Source organism: Petaurus breviceps, unplaced genomic scaffold (genome assembly GCF_028583685.1).
Source record: "Petaurus breviceps papuanus isolate PSGF00001 unplaced genomic scaffold, PetGlider_PUasm1.0 189, whole genome shotgun sequence".
NCBI classification, from domain to species: domain Eukaryota; kingdom Metazoa; phylum Chordata; class Mammalia; order Diprotodontia; family Petauridae; genus Petaurus; species Petaurus breviceps.
The window spans coordinates 5020804-5037176 of record NW_027185809.1 but is presented as its reverse complement, the minus strand read 5'-3'; the positions used below and the strand labels follow the sequence as shown (position 1 = coordinate 5037176).

The window sequence follows — 16373 nt, the reverse complement described above, 5'->3', positions numbered from 1 at the left end:
CAGTGACATGATTTTTCACTTAGGACAAAGAATTCTTTACTCTTAGGCCACCCACACATTTCTAGATCTTTGGGTTCCTGTGAATTTGTCAGATCACCTTGACCCACCTGTAACTCAAGAACACTTAGATTAGTAGTTTCCAGTGCTCTTTGTTCCTTGAACCTCTTTCAACAACAACAAAAATGTGTTGTGAATCTTCAAGGTAATTTAATGTATTACTTATAATTTTCTTTTAGATTTATTCATGGTTTACAATAACTACAATGAGAACTTTTTTCCCCAAACCTCCAAATTAAAATTTACGTTATGTAATTATAAAATACAAGATTTTATTCTACCTACGATTACGAAAACTCCAAACATAAATTATAAAAAGTTGTTATTATTTTATATGGAACCCTCTGTAAAAATTAAAATAAGTAATACAACAAGGTCTTTATGCTTACTTTATACTTACCTGCAAGATTTTATATTTTTATTTGACAAGATTTTGTTGAATATAAATGACATCTTAATGAAATAATTAGCAATTTGGAAGATACATGACATAATGATAATCAGTCATGTGACCAAGGTAGAGTGAGGACTAGAGATTTTCTCTGATTCTCATGACTTTTCAAATTTTTCCAAAATAGAAATTATGCACGAGATAAAGCAATTTCAGTTGTCTTCATTACATCCAGAACACCAAGAACCCAAATAAGGTACAACTCAATGAACTTATAGCAGAAAAGACTAATTCCTGTCCTTGAATGTTCCCACTGAGCACCTGCTTCACCGTACCCCACTCCACCCACTGTGTAGGATTGAACAAGCCAGCCCAAGCACTTACAACAGAACTTAACTCTACATTCCATCTCCCATCCTTTTCAGTGCTGAAGATATTCCAATGGCAGAAGTTTGTTCAGGCTGTGATAGTAGGATGGCTGCTCTCTGTCCCAATCATCCACAGAACTGAAGAACAGAGGGTCATGGTATTTTTTGCTTGTGACAGAACTCAGCTCTACATGGCAACCTCCCTCCCCCCAGTGTCTCGTGGATCCAGGTACAGAAATTTGGGTTGGCCACGATATCCCAGTACTGTCAGTCATCTAGAGAAATGAGGAACAGTGGCAATGGGGACAGAATATACATGTCTGGCCACGTTTTTACTAAACCAGAGGGAAAAACACCTAGCAGCCAGGTAGAACCAGTTCAGTTCCCCTAGAAATAACTTGAAGGCAGAGATCTAGGCTAATGAACCATGAATAGTCCAACCTGTGAGAAGGTTGACACTCTTTAAGAGAAACCACAACCAAAAGGGAAGGAGTCAGACAATGAAGAAAAAGTTAAAATAAAGGGAAAAGACATTGAGCTTGCTGCCTTTTATGTGCATCTCATTTCTTTTGCCCCACCAGTTTATCCAGAACTCCCAAAGTAAGGGAGCGATAGAACTAGCAAAGAAAGGCATTGGAGGCAATTGGAGTATCATTTTAAACTCAACCTAGGAGGCTGCTCTCATGTAAATCTAAATGAGAATATGAGTACTTGCATCGATCTTGTTGGTTAAAGAAGAACAAAATCCCAAAGCAATCAGATTTCAGAGGAAATGGAACATTCTTTTGATTCCTCAATGAAATGTTCTAAGTAAACATCTTTAATGTATGAATGGAGATAAACCTAAAGTACACCAGAGGATTGTCAAAAGATCAAATGATTCTTGGGACTGGCACATATAATGCTGTAGTAATTGTAAATCTACTTGTAAATCTACCTAGTACCACCAGGATTTTCTCCCTTCAGGATTTTATTTTTTATTTGTTCAATTTTGTATTTAATTATTCTATCTTCTATTATGCTAATCTGGCATTTTAAATGTTTGTATATATTCATCCATTTTATTTAGGTTATTGATGTTATTGGCATATAATCAGACAAGATAGTTACGAATAATTTCCTTTATTTCTCCTTCATTTTCTGTGAATTCATCTTTTCTTATAATTTTTATACTGGCATTTCAGATGAAATTTAATAGTGAATAAACATAAAGATCAACATTTGAATTTTAAAAAATCGACTTTATGGCACCTTCTTAGTCACCTGACTAACAAGATAGAGGACTAGACATTTTCTCTGATCTTCACAACTTCTTCTAACTCTCACTGTTTTATCCACAGGCTAAGATACCTGGAATCCTACCAATAAATTAATAGTCAAGAAAGCTAGTCCCCTGGCAGAGTTGGACAATGGGCCCTCACTACTACCGAAGCATCTACCACCAGCACCACTTTTCCTGCCCCTAATCTTACCCCACTGTTCTATGGTGATGACCAGCAGAACTCAATGCTGTGTAGGGGAGGTAAAGGCATAAGTAAATTAAAGCTTGCTCTACCTGAAGCAGTGCTGTATACACATATACACATACTGAGTTACATCAGTGTTCATCTAGAGAACTAAAGATTAGAAAGAACTGGGTCAGGGTGCCAGTGTGTGGGTAGGTGCAGCTCTATTAGCCCTGAAGGGGTCTTCTATATAGCTGGGGTCACTTCTGTCCCCCCTTCCCCAAATCATTTGGGGCAGGGATTGAGGCTGGTGAAAAGTGAATTCCCACATGGAAGGAGCCTAAGCTAGTTTTGAGGTCCAGCACTAGGGGACCCACCATTAAAGGAGGAGTCAAAAAGTAATAGGAAAATATAAAGAAAAAAGACTGAAATTACCAGAGATCTCAGGAGTGAGAAAACCGAGTTAAAAAAAGCCTTTGAGCTCAAGCATATAACCAATAAAGAAGATATTAATAATGGAAGGGAAGGTGGCTTCCAAAATATTTAAATTAAGCCAAACATCTTTGAATAAATACTGTGAAACAAAAGAAAATGAATCACTTCCTCATGAAACAGAGTACCCTATGGATTCCCAAGAGAGGTTGAAACCAAAATAAGATGTTCATAAATGTTTTAAGAGAGAAATAATAATTATGAAAATGGAATTTATGAACTGCACAGCAGAAATAATTGGCAGAATAGGAAAACTTAAATCCACAGTAGCAAATCTCTCCAAAGAAACAAAAGAGACAACAACTGATTGTGAATCCAAATACCCAGAAGTGAAGGACAATCTGGAAGGAGAGGAGCAAAAATGCCAAAAGCACCAACAATATCTACACAAGAAATTGATCTTGAAGACAGAATATGTAAAGACAACTTAAGAATCACAAATCTATCAGAGGAACATGACAAATAAAAAAACCCGAATACCACAATATAGGAAGTCAAATAACACCAACAAACTTTGCAGACTTTCTGAACACTGAAAACAAAGTACCACAAAAAGAATTTATAGATTGCTTTCAGAAAAAATCTCTGTTTGCAAATTCGAAGACACACAGCTGTTAAATTCAACAATTCTGATGGCAAACAACATATTTTGCAAACAACCGAGCAAAGAACTTCATATATAAAAGAAAAGAAATTTGAATGATACCAGACTGTTCTGTATTCAACAGAAGTCACAGAAAAGAATGGGATAAGGTATTCCTAAGAGCAAAAGAATTCAAGATGCAACCCAATGTCACATATCCTGCAAACCTGAGTCTAATCTTAATGCAAAAAAAGGCGAAGGTTCAATAAAAGAAAGGCATTTGAAATGTTTTTTATAAAAAGGTAGATATGAACAGATTATTTACTTGACAAACATCCCAGACAAAAGAAGCATAAATAAACAAATACAGCAATCAAGGAAGGCAAAAGTAACAAAATAAATTGCTAGAAAAATAAATATACCTATGTAGTTAATAACAATATAGCAACATATTAAGAGATTTCTTTCTAAAAGTAAATAAGAAGACAAGGCTAAAAGAAGAACTTAAATAGAAAAGATGGAAGGAAAATATCTGAAGCACCATGTACTAAACCGGTCAATACCTTTCCTACAGGTCAATCTGTGGTTTTTGTAGAACTAAACTACAGAATGAGGGTGCACATAAAATCAGTGAGAGGAATGTGTGCCCTAATTAAATCAATAGCAAAGAATGAAGTCTCCGAGGAAGACATCTCAGGAAGAAGAGATGATATTGGAAAATGACTGAGGTGAAGAAGGAAGAGATTTACTGGGGGAAGAAAGGTAGAAATTTCAATTTGGTGGTAATAGAGTGTCCTACTGAACAAAAACTCTTTGCCCAGTGGAGAGGGAGAGATATTATGTAACAGGAGATGGGGACCTTAGTTGGTATTCTTTGCAGGGACTTGGTGCTTGGAAAGATCACTATCTCTGAAAGAGTGTTTCTCCATTGACAGCATTCCACCTCAGGAGAAACAGAATAAGACCTCCTGAGCATAACTTATATCAAGAAAGATAGGAGATCATTTGCCCAGAGAGATTTCATGTAAAATGAGGAAAAATGATCATGGAGAAATTAGGGGTGCATTAAGCCACACAATCAGAGAAACAAGAAAATTTTATACCATGCAATACTTCTTTCTTCTACAGGAAGAGTTCACATCTAAGAGTGAATAACAGACAAAGGGAGGGACAGGACAACATCTCCAGGCAAATAACAAAGAAAAAAAATTAAGACCGACCTCAAGAATCCTTAGGAACTCCAATTTTATAAGGAATGTGGACACTAAGGAAGGAAAATGTAAGGTCAAAAACCATGAATCAAAGAATAAATATCTAGACTAGATAGAAAGGGAAGTGAATTAATGAATAGGAGAAGGGAAAGAAATCCTTTTTAGAAAAAGCACAGAAAATTAAGGGAAAAAACTAAAGAAAAAAGAAGAGAGAAGGGAGGGAAAGAAGGGGGACATTTTACTTTCTTTAGTTGAGAGAAAAAGAGGGGTTGAATTAGATATTTGGAAGAAAGGAATAAAGAAAAAGATTAATAAGTTTATATGATTCCAAAACCAGGGGAAAGGGTGCAAAACAGGAAGGGGAGAAGAAGAGAACCTGTGAAAATTAAACAAAATAAGTGGAGACAAAATATTGCTATCACAAAAATAATCCTAATTGAGAAAAAAAAACATTAGAGATAAATTGAGGAAAATACAAAACCCCTCATATTCTTAAATGTGAATGGATTAAAGAATCCAATAAAATGAGAGATGGCTAAGAAAACAAAACCTGAAAATATGTTGCTTACAAGAAATTCACCTAAAAAGTAAAAATGTACGTGGAATAAAAATGAGGGTGAGGAACAAAATTTATTCTGCATCAGATGAATTAAAAGTGTAGGAGCTGTAATCATGCCAATGGAATAAAGAAATAATCAAAGAAGTTACACTATACTGAAAAGAACCATAAATGAAAAATCAATATTAATATTAAACATATCTCCAAATTCCCTAGCATTGAAATTCAAAAAAGAAAAAACTAACTAGAATTTTAAAAAGACATGTACAGTAGTAATACAGTAATAGCAAGAACTTTTAATGCCCCATTTCAATTTTGGATGAATCTAACAAGATACACCAAAGGGAAAATATGGAATTGAACAAGTGTCTGAAGAAACTAGAGCTAAAATGTTCATGGCTTTTTCTCAATGGGTCTGTCAAATAATGTGCATATTTCTCAGCAGGACATAGAACATTTATAAAAATTGAGAATAGTTTAGAGACAGAGATATAAAAAAGCTGTAGTGAGCATGTCCTTTACAGACCACACTGCAATAAAATTAGAAATTAGTTCAGGTAATACAAATAGAAGACACATACCCAAATGGATATTTAACAAAGAAATTCTAAATAACAAGTGGGTAAAAATAAATCCTAAAAACAACTAATAACCATATGAAACAGAGTAATGATGAGACAACATAGCAAAATGTCCGGGATGCAGCTAAAGCAGTCCTCAGGGGGAAAACTGTATACCTAAAATATATTAACACAATAGAAAAGGATATGAAGTTTTAAAAATTAGAAAGCCAGCAAATAAACAAACCCCAAATAAGCACAAGAGAGGAGATAAAGAAAATGAGAGGAGAAACGGGTAAACTGGAAACTAAAAAGACTAAAAATGTTAAATAGAACTAAAAGCTGATTCTTTGAAAAAAATTACAAAAATGAGCCAACCTGATTTTAAAAAGCAGACAGAATATCAAGCCATTCAAATAGTAGATGAACAACCTGAAATTACACCAAAACCAGTAAAAATAAAAGGAATAATCCAAACATACCATGCAAAGTTACATGCTAACAAAAGTGACAATGCAAAAGAAACAAAGGAATGCTTTCCAAAAATGCAAAATACACATAGTCTCAATAGATCAAATAGAGATCTTAAATAATCTAACATCAGAAAAGGAAATAAAACTAATTGTAAAGTAATTACAAAAGGAGGAAAAAAAAAACCCCAAAACCAAACTCCGGGTCCTAATGAATTTACATGAGAATTCTATCAAACTTTTAAGAACAAATTAGCACAAAATTTCCAGAAATTATTTTCAAAATTAGATAAATAAAGCACTCTATCACATTCCTTTTCAGTCAACTATTCTCCTAATAATTCAATCAGGGAAGGTTAAATCACAGAAGGAAAACTATAAGCTAGTCTAATTAATAAACATCAACTCAAAAATCTTGAATAAATTCTTGTCCAACAGACTACAGCAATTCATCTAAGAGATCATTTATTGTGGCCAAGTTGGATTTATACATGAAAAGGTAAACCTAATCCAGATAAATAAAAATGCATACAACATTTGGGGACCATGCTACTGAAATATACAAAAGACTGACATTGATTTGATTATAAAGTATTTTTAAAAAAAGAACTGGAATATTGCAAGAACATTCACTCCTCTTTGCTAAGTGATGCTAATATAAAAGCAATGACAATGCTACCAAAGCTAATTTACAGTTTTCACCAATCAAGTTATCAAAGGGATACTTTAAAGGACTCTGAACAAAAGAAATAAAATGTCTAGAATATCAAGAGAAATAATGAAAAAAGGTAGGAGTGAAGGAGGACCAGACCTTCTAGATCTCAAACTACCGAAGCAATGAAACCATTTGTCCTTGGTTTAAAAAAAAATGTAAAGCTAGATCAGTGGAATACACCAGGCAAGAGAATCAGAAAAAATGGGCACAATGTTTAATAAACTGGAAAACATAAATGACTTAGGAAAGAAATCCCGATTTGATAAAAAATGCTGAGAAAACTAGAAAGCTATCTGACAGAATTTAAGCTTAAAATCAACATCTTATACCATATTTTATAATAAATTTGAAATGGATACATAATCTCAATATTAAAGATCATACCATAAAAAGCTCAAAGAGAAGAATATCTTATACCTCTCACAATTATGAGTAGGAGATGCGTTCTTAGCCAAACACAGGCAAGAGTGAATTATAAAACTTAAAAGTGATAACTCTGATTATATGAAACTAAAAATTTTAACCAAATAAATTATAGAAGTAATTACAAAAGATAAAATAGATATATTTGATACCATGAAACTAAAAAAGTTCTGCAGAAACAAACTTTAAGTATAAGAATGGAATGCTTCTTGCAGACATTAGGTTTTTTTAGCTGAGACTTGAAAGAAAGCCATGAGATAGAAATGAGGAGAGACAATTCCAGACTTGGGGGACAGTCAGTGAAAACACATGGAGTTGGGAGATTAAGTATCTTGTATTTTTGTATGTTTGATCCTGGAGGTAATCGGGAGCCACTTGATTTTATTGAATAATGTGATATGATCATGCCCGCTCTTTAAGATGACCATTTTGTTACTTTGAATGTCCTGGAGTTAGGAAAAATTAGAGCAATCATCTGGAGAAAATGTGATGGAATGGCATTATTTCTGCATGTAGTGAGTTTTATTTTGGCATAAGAAGGGCAAACTCTTCATGTGATATAAGGGTGAAGGAGGAGATAGTGGCAGAAAGCATCTGAGTGATGGAAGATTAAGAGAAAGGGAGAAAAGGGTGTTCTCAGTGAATAGCCTCAATTTTTTTTTCAGTGAAATATGTAGCAAGATTCTCATTTGAGAGGGCAGGGAACAGAAGAGTTATAGGATTTTGAAGGGGGATGAAAAGATTGGAAAAGTCACTTTGGCTGATAGGACAGTGAATTTGAGTCAAGGTTATACAATATAAATTTGTAGCGGATCCGTTCAACACAATTTCATGATTTCCTTCAACTTTGTTCAGTAGCATGAGTAGGACAGAAGGCAGCAATCCTTCTGGGGGGAGTCATCCAAGACTGCGGCTTGACAGGGAACGATCAGTGACAGTATAAGGATGCAAAGGACTTAAGAGAAGAAGGCAGTGTAGCATCCAAGAAGTTAAGATGGGGAAGGAAGGTAAGTGTAGTTAGAATAGTCATGATGTATCGTAAATGAACTGAGGGGTTGAAGGATTAGAGTTCACAGTGAGGACAAAGAACATGGTTTGGAGTTGCAATGTTAAGCGAGAGGCAGAAGGACAGGAGATTGTGATCAGGTAAGGGAATTTCAGAGTTCCTGGAACACTTTGAGGGTGACGGCAAAATCAAAGGGATGACCATCTCTATGTGTAGCGAAGGTGGGGATGGGGGAACAAGTCAATGGACATGAGTAGGCTGAGGAAGTGCAAGGTTAAAGCATTTGAGACAGCATCAATGTGTATTTTGAAGTACCCTAGAATGAGGGCAAGAGTTGAGAAGGAAGGAAAGATTGGGAGCCAGGCACTGAATTCATTTAGGATAGAAGGGGATTGTTTGGAGACAATTGCTACTAGAATTTTGATTGGTTGATATGTATGGATTTTGTGAACCCCAAAGGAGTAGAAATTACTGAGTGATGCTGGTAGAGGGAGAGATTAGATTTGGCAATGAAGAACAAAAAGTATTGCAGTTCTACATTTACAAGTGAGTCAAGGAGAATGAGTGAAGGTACAAGAACTGCCGGAAAAGGGAGGTCAGGAAGTCTATGTCATCAGGGGAGAATTGGATCTCAGTGAGAACCAAGAGAAGAAAAGGAAAGGGGGAAAAATAAGATGAAAGCAAGCAGGCATTCCAGAGAACATGGTGGAAGGAATGGTAGCTTTGGAATGAGACACTGGAGAATTGGGGAAGGTTGAGGGGGATAGGATTAAGGGAGCGGGCAGTGGTAGATGGAGAATAGCATTTAAATAATGTATTCAGGAATGCAGCATCCCTGGGATAGGGAGGGTATGACTGGATAGGAGTTCATTGTAGAATGACTTTAGATAGTTTATCAGCATTTCTAAGGGTTTGGCCTCAGTATGGACTCCTCTCAAGGCCTTAGGTGAGGAGACCAGTAAGGACAGTCAGTGAAATGGTGGTTCTCTCCTTCCCCTGCAGGTAGAATGTGCAAAGCCAGGAGACTGTAGGGTAGACCATGATGTGATAGTGTTTATTTTTTATTTTATTTTTTTTCCTGGTTTAATATATATATTTTTTATTTTGAGAAAAAAGTTCTAAACATCAGGCTGCTTCACATGAATAACCCACAATATCAACTTTAGAAAACAAAGTCTGTTTAAAAAAAATATAAGCACACACTAAATCCTCTTCTGAATGTACCTCTTTATGCATTTCTGACAACTGTCATTCACAAAAAACCAAAATTGTTGCTACATTTTTGTAGCCCCACACGGTGATCCTACATAGAGGAGAAGACGCTCAAAGTTCTCAAGTCCAGGGAACTGAATTAAATGAGATTGCCTTTTCACTCTTGGAAGTAGCTGCCAGGCTCATGTTTGAGTTGAACAACTGTGCTTACTCCCTGCATAACAAGAGATTCCTTCGGAGACAGCTGATAAAAACCATACATCCTTTTTTATTTTTAAGTCATACAGAGGTATCAAAATTAAAAGAGCAAAATTGCAGGAGACTTAATATAACTACCAGGAGAACTGAAGGAAGTGGCAAAGGGACGAGGCGCAGGGCAGAATTAATGAACATGGGAAGGATAAAGTTGGGTACAACAGTGAACATGTGTTGGAAGATACTAAGGGAGAGGATTTGGGGAGAAGTTTGATCAAAGACAAGCCCCTAGGTAAAGAAATAGTGGGAGGAGAGTTCGAAACCCCCAGTATGTGCTTCAGAGTTGTCCTCACCATTGGCGCTGTCTCTGTCATCCTCACCTTCTTCAGCTTCTTTTTCATTATCCTTGATCAACTGGTCATCAAGTGGGTCATCCCCCATCTTCATGATCATCATCATCCAGTAGGCCCCCCCTCCTTGGCAGAGTCATCTGTACCCCCCTCAGACTCCATCTTCACATTAGTCTCATCTTTCTTCAGGGAGCTGCTGCTTTGCTCCTGTTCTGACTTATCATTCTTCATCTCTACTGTTTGTTGGATTTGTTCTTTCTCATTTTTTTCCAGGTTATCCAATAAAGAATCCACTTTCTGTTTAATCTGTGTCAACTCCTTAATTGTCTGAAGATCATCACCTTCCAATTTGCCAGATTTGGATGGAGAGCCCCGTTGCCCACTCTTGGAATTAAAGCCACTTTTGCCTCTGAGGAAAGTGTTTCCTGATACACGCTGGCATTTGGAGGGCACCACTGCATGAGCAATGGGAGGAGGAGGTGGTACACGCGCTGGGTAACTGTACATCCTGTCATCATAATCTCGTTGAAAATCATAATCCAGGTCAAAGGAAGTGTTGAGTAGAGGGGAAGGAGAAGCTGTTCTGGTACTGACCCGTACATCTCCGCTGCAGAACGCTTCACACATCCTTTTTCCTTGGTTCACTCTTGGCTCTGCAGCCAGATTAATATCTAGTACCTGGCCAGCAATCATTCTGCCATCCTCTCCTGCCACAGCAGCATGGGCATTTCGCTCATTAACATAATGAACAAAGGCAAAGCCTTTATGAACAGAGCAGCCCACGATCTTCCCATACTTCGAGAAGATGGCTTCAACATCAGTCTTCTTAATAACCAGAGTGTTGAGATTCCCAATAAAGACACAAGAGTTCATGGAACGGGGGTCAGTCTTGTTGGTGACATTGCTGGCCATGGTGTTTGATGGCAAGGGTCAAACAGCCACAAGTGTAGCTGAAGATCAAAAAAAATCTCAAAGTTTGCTGCAGTGTGCGCCAAGTTACAACATTATGTTTAAAATTTCTTTATAAAATCAGGCTTTTGGATGGGAGTGTGTGTATTTTGGAAGGGCAGGGAGGGGAGGTTAAAAATCAAAGCTGAGCTCCAGTGAGTAGCGATGGGGTTCGCCTTGCTGCCCCGGTGGGGAGAGGGAGAAAAGGTTGGATTCTAAATCTCCACCTCCCCGATTCGACAGCGGTAAAGAAGCAGACTACTTCTCCAGAGAGCCTCTTCAGCCGTTACAACTACTTCTCCGTGCTGGTCTCTGTCTCCTCACAAATGTGATAGTGTTTAAAGAGATGGAAGCCCAGCTAGGAGGAGAATGGGGCACGGTGGCTGGGGCCTATCCCTAAAATGGAGGTCTCTCGGAGTTCCTACCCACCAATGGAAGAAGGGGAACACCCACATGAAGGGACATTCCAGGGTGAGGAGGCAGTTGAGTCATGGTAGTGAGGGTTGAGTAGATGAAAATGTTTGGGAAAGCTGTTGTGGTGAATAGGATAGTGACTCAATGATCGAGGTATAAAAGGATTGCCTTATTGCAGTGAGGGTCCCCCGAAACTAACATAATATGATCATCGTGGATCCATTCATCATGGCTTAGTGTTTTTCTCCAGTGTCATGAAAACAGGGGGGAAAACAGTGGATAGCAGGAGTAATCCTAGACTGAGGCTTGGAAGGGCAAGATTGGTAATAGGATCAGGGGTGAAGGACTCAAGAGGAAAGGATAGTATCAAGTTCAACTGACTCAACAAGGAGTTAAAAATGGGGAAGGGAGGAAAATGTGACCAGTGCAGGAGAGATGGCCTGGGAAATAAGTGAGGAGAGGAGGGACTGGAGGCTACAGTGAGAACAAGAACAGAATTAGAGATTGTGAGGCAGAGTGAGAGGAGGAATGACAACCAATTATGATCAGATAAAGGTAATATGAAGACGGAAGGTTCATGAAGATGGAAGCACTGCAATTGTGGGTGATTGATATAATGATCACCGTGTAACTGAGGTGGGGAGGAATCTGTTCAAAGGATGTAAACAAAACATTTTTTTCAGAGGAATTGCAAGCTACTAACAACAGTATGAAAGAATGTTCTGAATCACCAATAGTAAGAGAACTGCAAATTAAGCCTAAAGTTTCACTGCAAAAATTTTTCACTTAAAATGGCCAAGATGATAAGATTGTAACAGCCAGTGCTGGTGGGGTTGTGGGAACATAGGCACACTGGGTGCATTATTTGTGGAGCTGTGAATTAGTATAAACATTTAGGGAAGCAATTTGGAATTGTGTAAACAAAGTGACTAGCATGTCTATACTGTTTAACTTTTTGATTTCATGGCTTATATACCATGTAGGGGAGAAAGGGGGGAGAGGAGGAAGGAATAGTGTATAAATTGAGTGAAATGATAGTTCAGATACTTTCTGCCTTGGTCAGATGCCATCTGGGCCACTGTGTGTAGGGCAAGATGCCACATTAAGATTGACAAGCTGGAGAATGTTCCAAACAGGTCAACCATACAAGGAATCAATCAAAAGAACTGGGATGTTCATTGTGGATAAGAGAAGACTTAGAAACCTGCAAGTGTGTGTGTGTGTGTGTGTGTGTGTGTGTGTGTGTGTCCTTTTGCAGAGCAGCTTATCAAATCTTTAGAGCTCATTTTTCATTTTGTGATGGCTCTTACTTTAACTGAACCCTGTGGCATCTCCACTTGGAATTGAAAGGAGTGGTTCACAACATACTCAGCACTGCAGAGCAGTTGGGAAGGAGACCTGAGCTATGTGTGTGTGTGGGGGGGAGGGAGGTAGGAAGGTGTCAAATACACTTGGTTTAAAATCCTGTCAGATGTACTACCTTTAGAAGAACCTTTCTAATGTTTGGTTTTCCCCTGGAGATCCTCGTGTGTGTGTGTGTGTGTGTGTGTGTGTGTGTGTGTGTGTGTGTGTGTGTGTGTGTGTGTGTGTTGAGGGAGGTTCAGGCTTAATGACCATTTGATAAGAGAAAAGGTTGGAGACCAGAAGGTGCTTGGAAATCCTAGCAAGTGACGCTGATTTATTTTTTCTGGCTGGCCTGGGGCGGGAGGAGGGGAGGGGACGGTGGTAAAGGAAAATCTCAATTTCATCTGTAATTTGGAGATAGAAGATGTTTGGTATTGGGGAGAGGCAGGAGCCTGGCCTTACCAGTCCCCGTGATTAAGGCAGCCTTAACCCAGGTCTCTGCAGGATTTCTCTGGCAATATTCGCCTTTAATGTTTGCGAAATCCCTTTCAGTGTGGAAGATTATGAAACTACAGATATGTGCTATGTGGATAGAGAACAGGAGCCGGGCTTAATTTTACGCCATCAGGAGATTCCTGTAGTGTATTTCTATGGCAGGGAATCACTATTTACAATGGAAATGCTTACAGAGAAGGAGTAAATTTAATGGGGGCTTAAGTAGAATTAGCCTGGCTCAGGTCCCCAGCGGCATGCATGCTTTCCTCCCCTATTCCCTGCCTCACACTGTGCTGATGCCTCCAGCAACTCGGAGGCTGCAGAGATGACAGAAAGCATCTGGGACAGAAAGAAGAGACTACAGGGATGGGAATGCATAGGATCTTAATCATCCTCTTAAGTCTGGGCTGGCTATAGGACAGGGCTGCATTTGTGCAATGTACCCACCAGCATCCTGGTAGAATTAAAAAAAAAAAAATCCATGTTCTTGCTAGAAAAAGTCAATTTTATCTTCCTCTGGGGTCTTTTTGTTTTTCTGTAGAATGAACATTGTAAATCACTGATCATAGACTTATTCAACTTAATTCAATTAAATAATGATTTATTAAGTGCCTACTATATCCCAGGCATGGTGCTTGAAGTGGAGGGAAGGGGGGCAGAAAGGAGGGATGGTAGAGACAAAACTGAGGTAATCCTTGCCTTCAAGAGCACATTTTATTGGGGGTCCCAACTTGGACATGGATAAAGAAAGAAATACACAATGTATCAGAATCTAGATAAGAGGCAGCCTGGAGTGTTGGATAGAGAGCTGGCCTGAGAGCATGAGAAGAGCTGGATTCGAGTCTCGCCTCTAACACTTACTGGTTGCATGACTCTGGGCAATTTTATTTAATGACTTAACTTACCTTTTCAGACAACTCTCTAAGACAAAGCTACAGAACAGTTTTCTATAGAAGGAGCTTCTTCACTTAGAAATCCCAGCACCATTGAAATCCCAGGTGGAGCCCATACAAATTAACTTCAGAGAAAGAAAGGAGCCAGACAGAGGTCAGACAGTGAGTGTCAATGCAAGAATTCAGCCTTGTCAGTGTCCAGGTCAGTGTTCTGCCCACTGCTCTCTCTAGCTTTCTTTGCCTTTTAACAATGACAACATAACACCGGGTCACATATCCCCTGCTTTTCCCCCGTCTTCCCTCTCCTTTTCTACCTTAAGGCATTTCTTTTGTCCTTCAGGTTCTCAGCTTCTGAAAGTCTCATTTTCTTCACCTGTAAAAAGGGGGTAGCGGAAAGGAACAGACTAGACAATGTTGAAGCCCCTTTTCCTTTAACCCCCTGCCCTTTTCCTCCCTCTATTGTGAGGCTGAAGAAGAATGAACAATAGGATCAGTCTTAGAACTAGAAGGGGCCTAGAGGGGGCCTTCGAGTTCATTGACTCCAACCTCCCTTATTTTAAAGATGAAGAAACATGAGCGTGGGGGGGAGGGGAGAGCGCAGAGGTTAAGTGACTTGCCTAAGGTCATTCTGGCAATAAACAGCATAGAGCCAGGATTCAGATCTGTCCCTCTGACTCCAAAGCCAGTATCTTCCCACTGTACTATAGCCTAACCTAGAAAGGAGTGTTGAAGCTGATATTGGCCCAAAAGAGGTCAAGGGAGAGAAGGGATGGGAGAAGGCCTTCCTCGGTGGGAAGTGTCCTGTGACAGCAGCACCTCAGAAGACCAGTGTACAGGGACATACAGAGGCTTGTGGGAGTCTGGTGAGAGAACCGCCAAACTCCTGGGTGGACTTCTGGCTAACACACTTTCTGAGCACTGCCTCATCTGCTCATTTGGGCGAATTCTTTGGCAGAGGTTTATGAGCTGTCATACATCGTGCGGTGTCAGTTTGGTTAGAGAGATGAGGATTAGGCCAGACCGACATGTTTCTTTTGGCATTCTCGTGTTCATCGTATTGGGGAGAAGCGAATATACCAGGCTGTTGAATCACCAGGGGGCCGACCTTTAAAAGCTACTCATAAATTAATTTAACTTAATTAGCCAAAGGCCTAATGCTCAAGTTAAAGGGTATTTTACACTAAGAGTTACTGGCATGAGTCTCAGGTTATTAGAATATTTTTAATCTCCAGATCGATAGTCAAGCTGCCTAACACTTGCCCTTTCACATAATGAAATATGCAGCCTCCTGGGCACTGAGTCACAGCCAATGACAGTAAGGTTATCTGAGATTTTCAAGATCTGGACCATCGAAGAGGATACTGAGGCCAATTAATAGTTTTCTGTCATGGTAGTCCTGTCATTCAGGCAGCTGCAGGAATAAGTTTGTCAGCATTTCCATTGTAAATATTTTTCAGTGATTTTTTTTAATCTCTTGAAAATACAGTAAAAATTCAGTCTGAGCAGAAATTTGGTCAACCTAAGTTGTATCTGTCAGCAAAATGCAATGTTGATTTGAACCACTAAACTATCATTTGGACAGTGTATACCCATCTGGATAACTCCTCTATTAGCCCCTAGCACTATTTTGGGGGCTTAAACTTAAGTGTTGAGTACTTAGGGTAAATACTTTCCCTGCCCTGGCCCCTAAATTACCATCCAGCTTTATCTTCCATTCTCTCCACCAACTGCGCTTCCCTTTCTCTCCCCATATCAGTTTTACTCTAGCTTCTGCACCTTTACTCACTTGGATCCCTTGTTCTAGAATGCTCTCTGCTTCCTCCTGGCCTATTCAGTTTTGACCCATCTGTTAGGCCCCATCGGAACAAGTCCTAGCTTATCCAGGGAGCCTTACTTTAATTTGCTTTCACCTGCGGCACTCCCTTCAGTTCACGTTTATCTCTTCCCTTCCTGTCTTCCTATTGATCTCAGGGACTATAATGGTAGTAGGGAATGGCACATTTCAGTAGTACTTTTAATGGTGCCATGGGGAGGTTCTGAGGAACTTGATTTTGGAAGAGTCATGGTGACATGGCATGAAATGCTTTGGAGAGACTGAAGCGTGCATGGATGTGTGGTTGGTTCTGGTAGGCAAACTGTTGGGACTCTGTGTGTGTGTATGTGTGTGTGTGTGACAGAGAGAGAGAAAGTGAGTGAGTGAGAGAGAGAGAGAGAGAGAGAGAGAGAGAGAGAGAGAGAGAGA

The 16373-nt window shown here is 39.1% G+C and overlaps 1 pseudogene; it reads right to left on the bottom strand.

Moving 5' to 3' along the window:
- Positions 1-9436: 9436 nt before the first annotated feature.
- Positions 9437-11306, bottom strand: LOC138163986 (heterogeneous nuclear ribonucleoproteins C1/C2 pseudogene; annotated as a pseudogene).
- Between the last annotated feature and the right edge of the window lie 5067 nt (positions 11307-16373).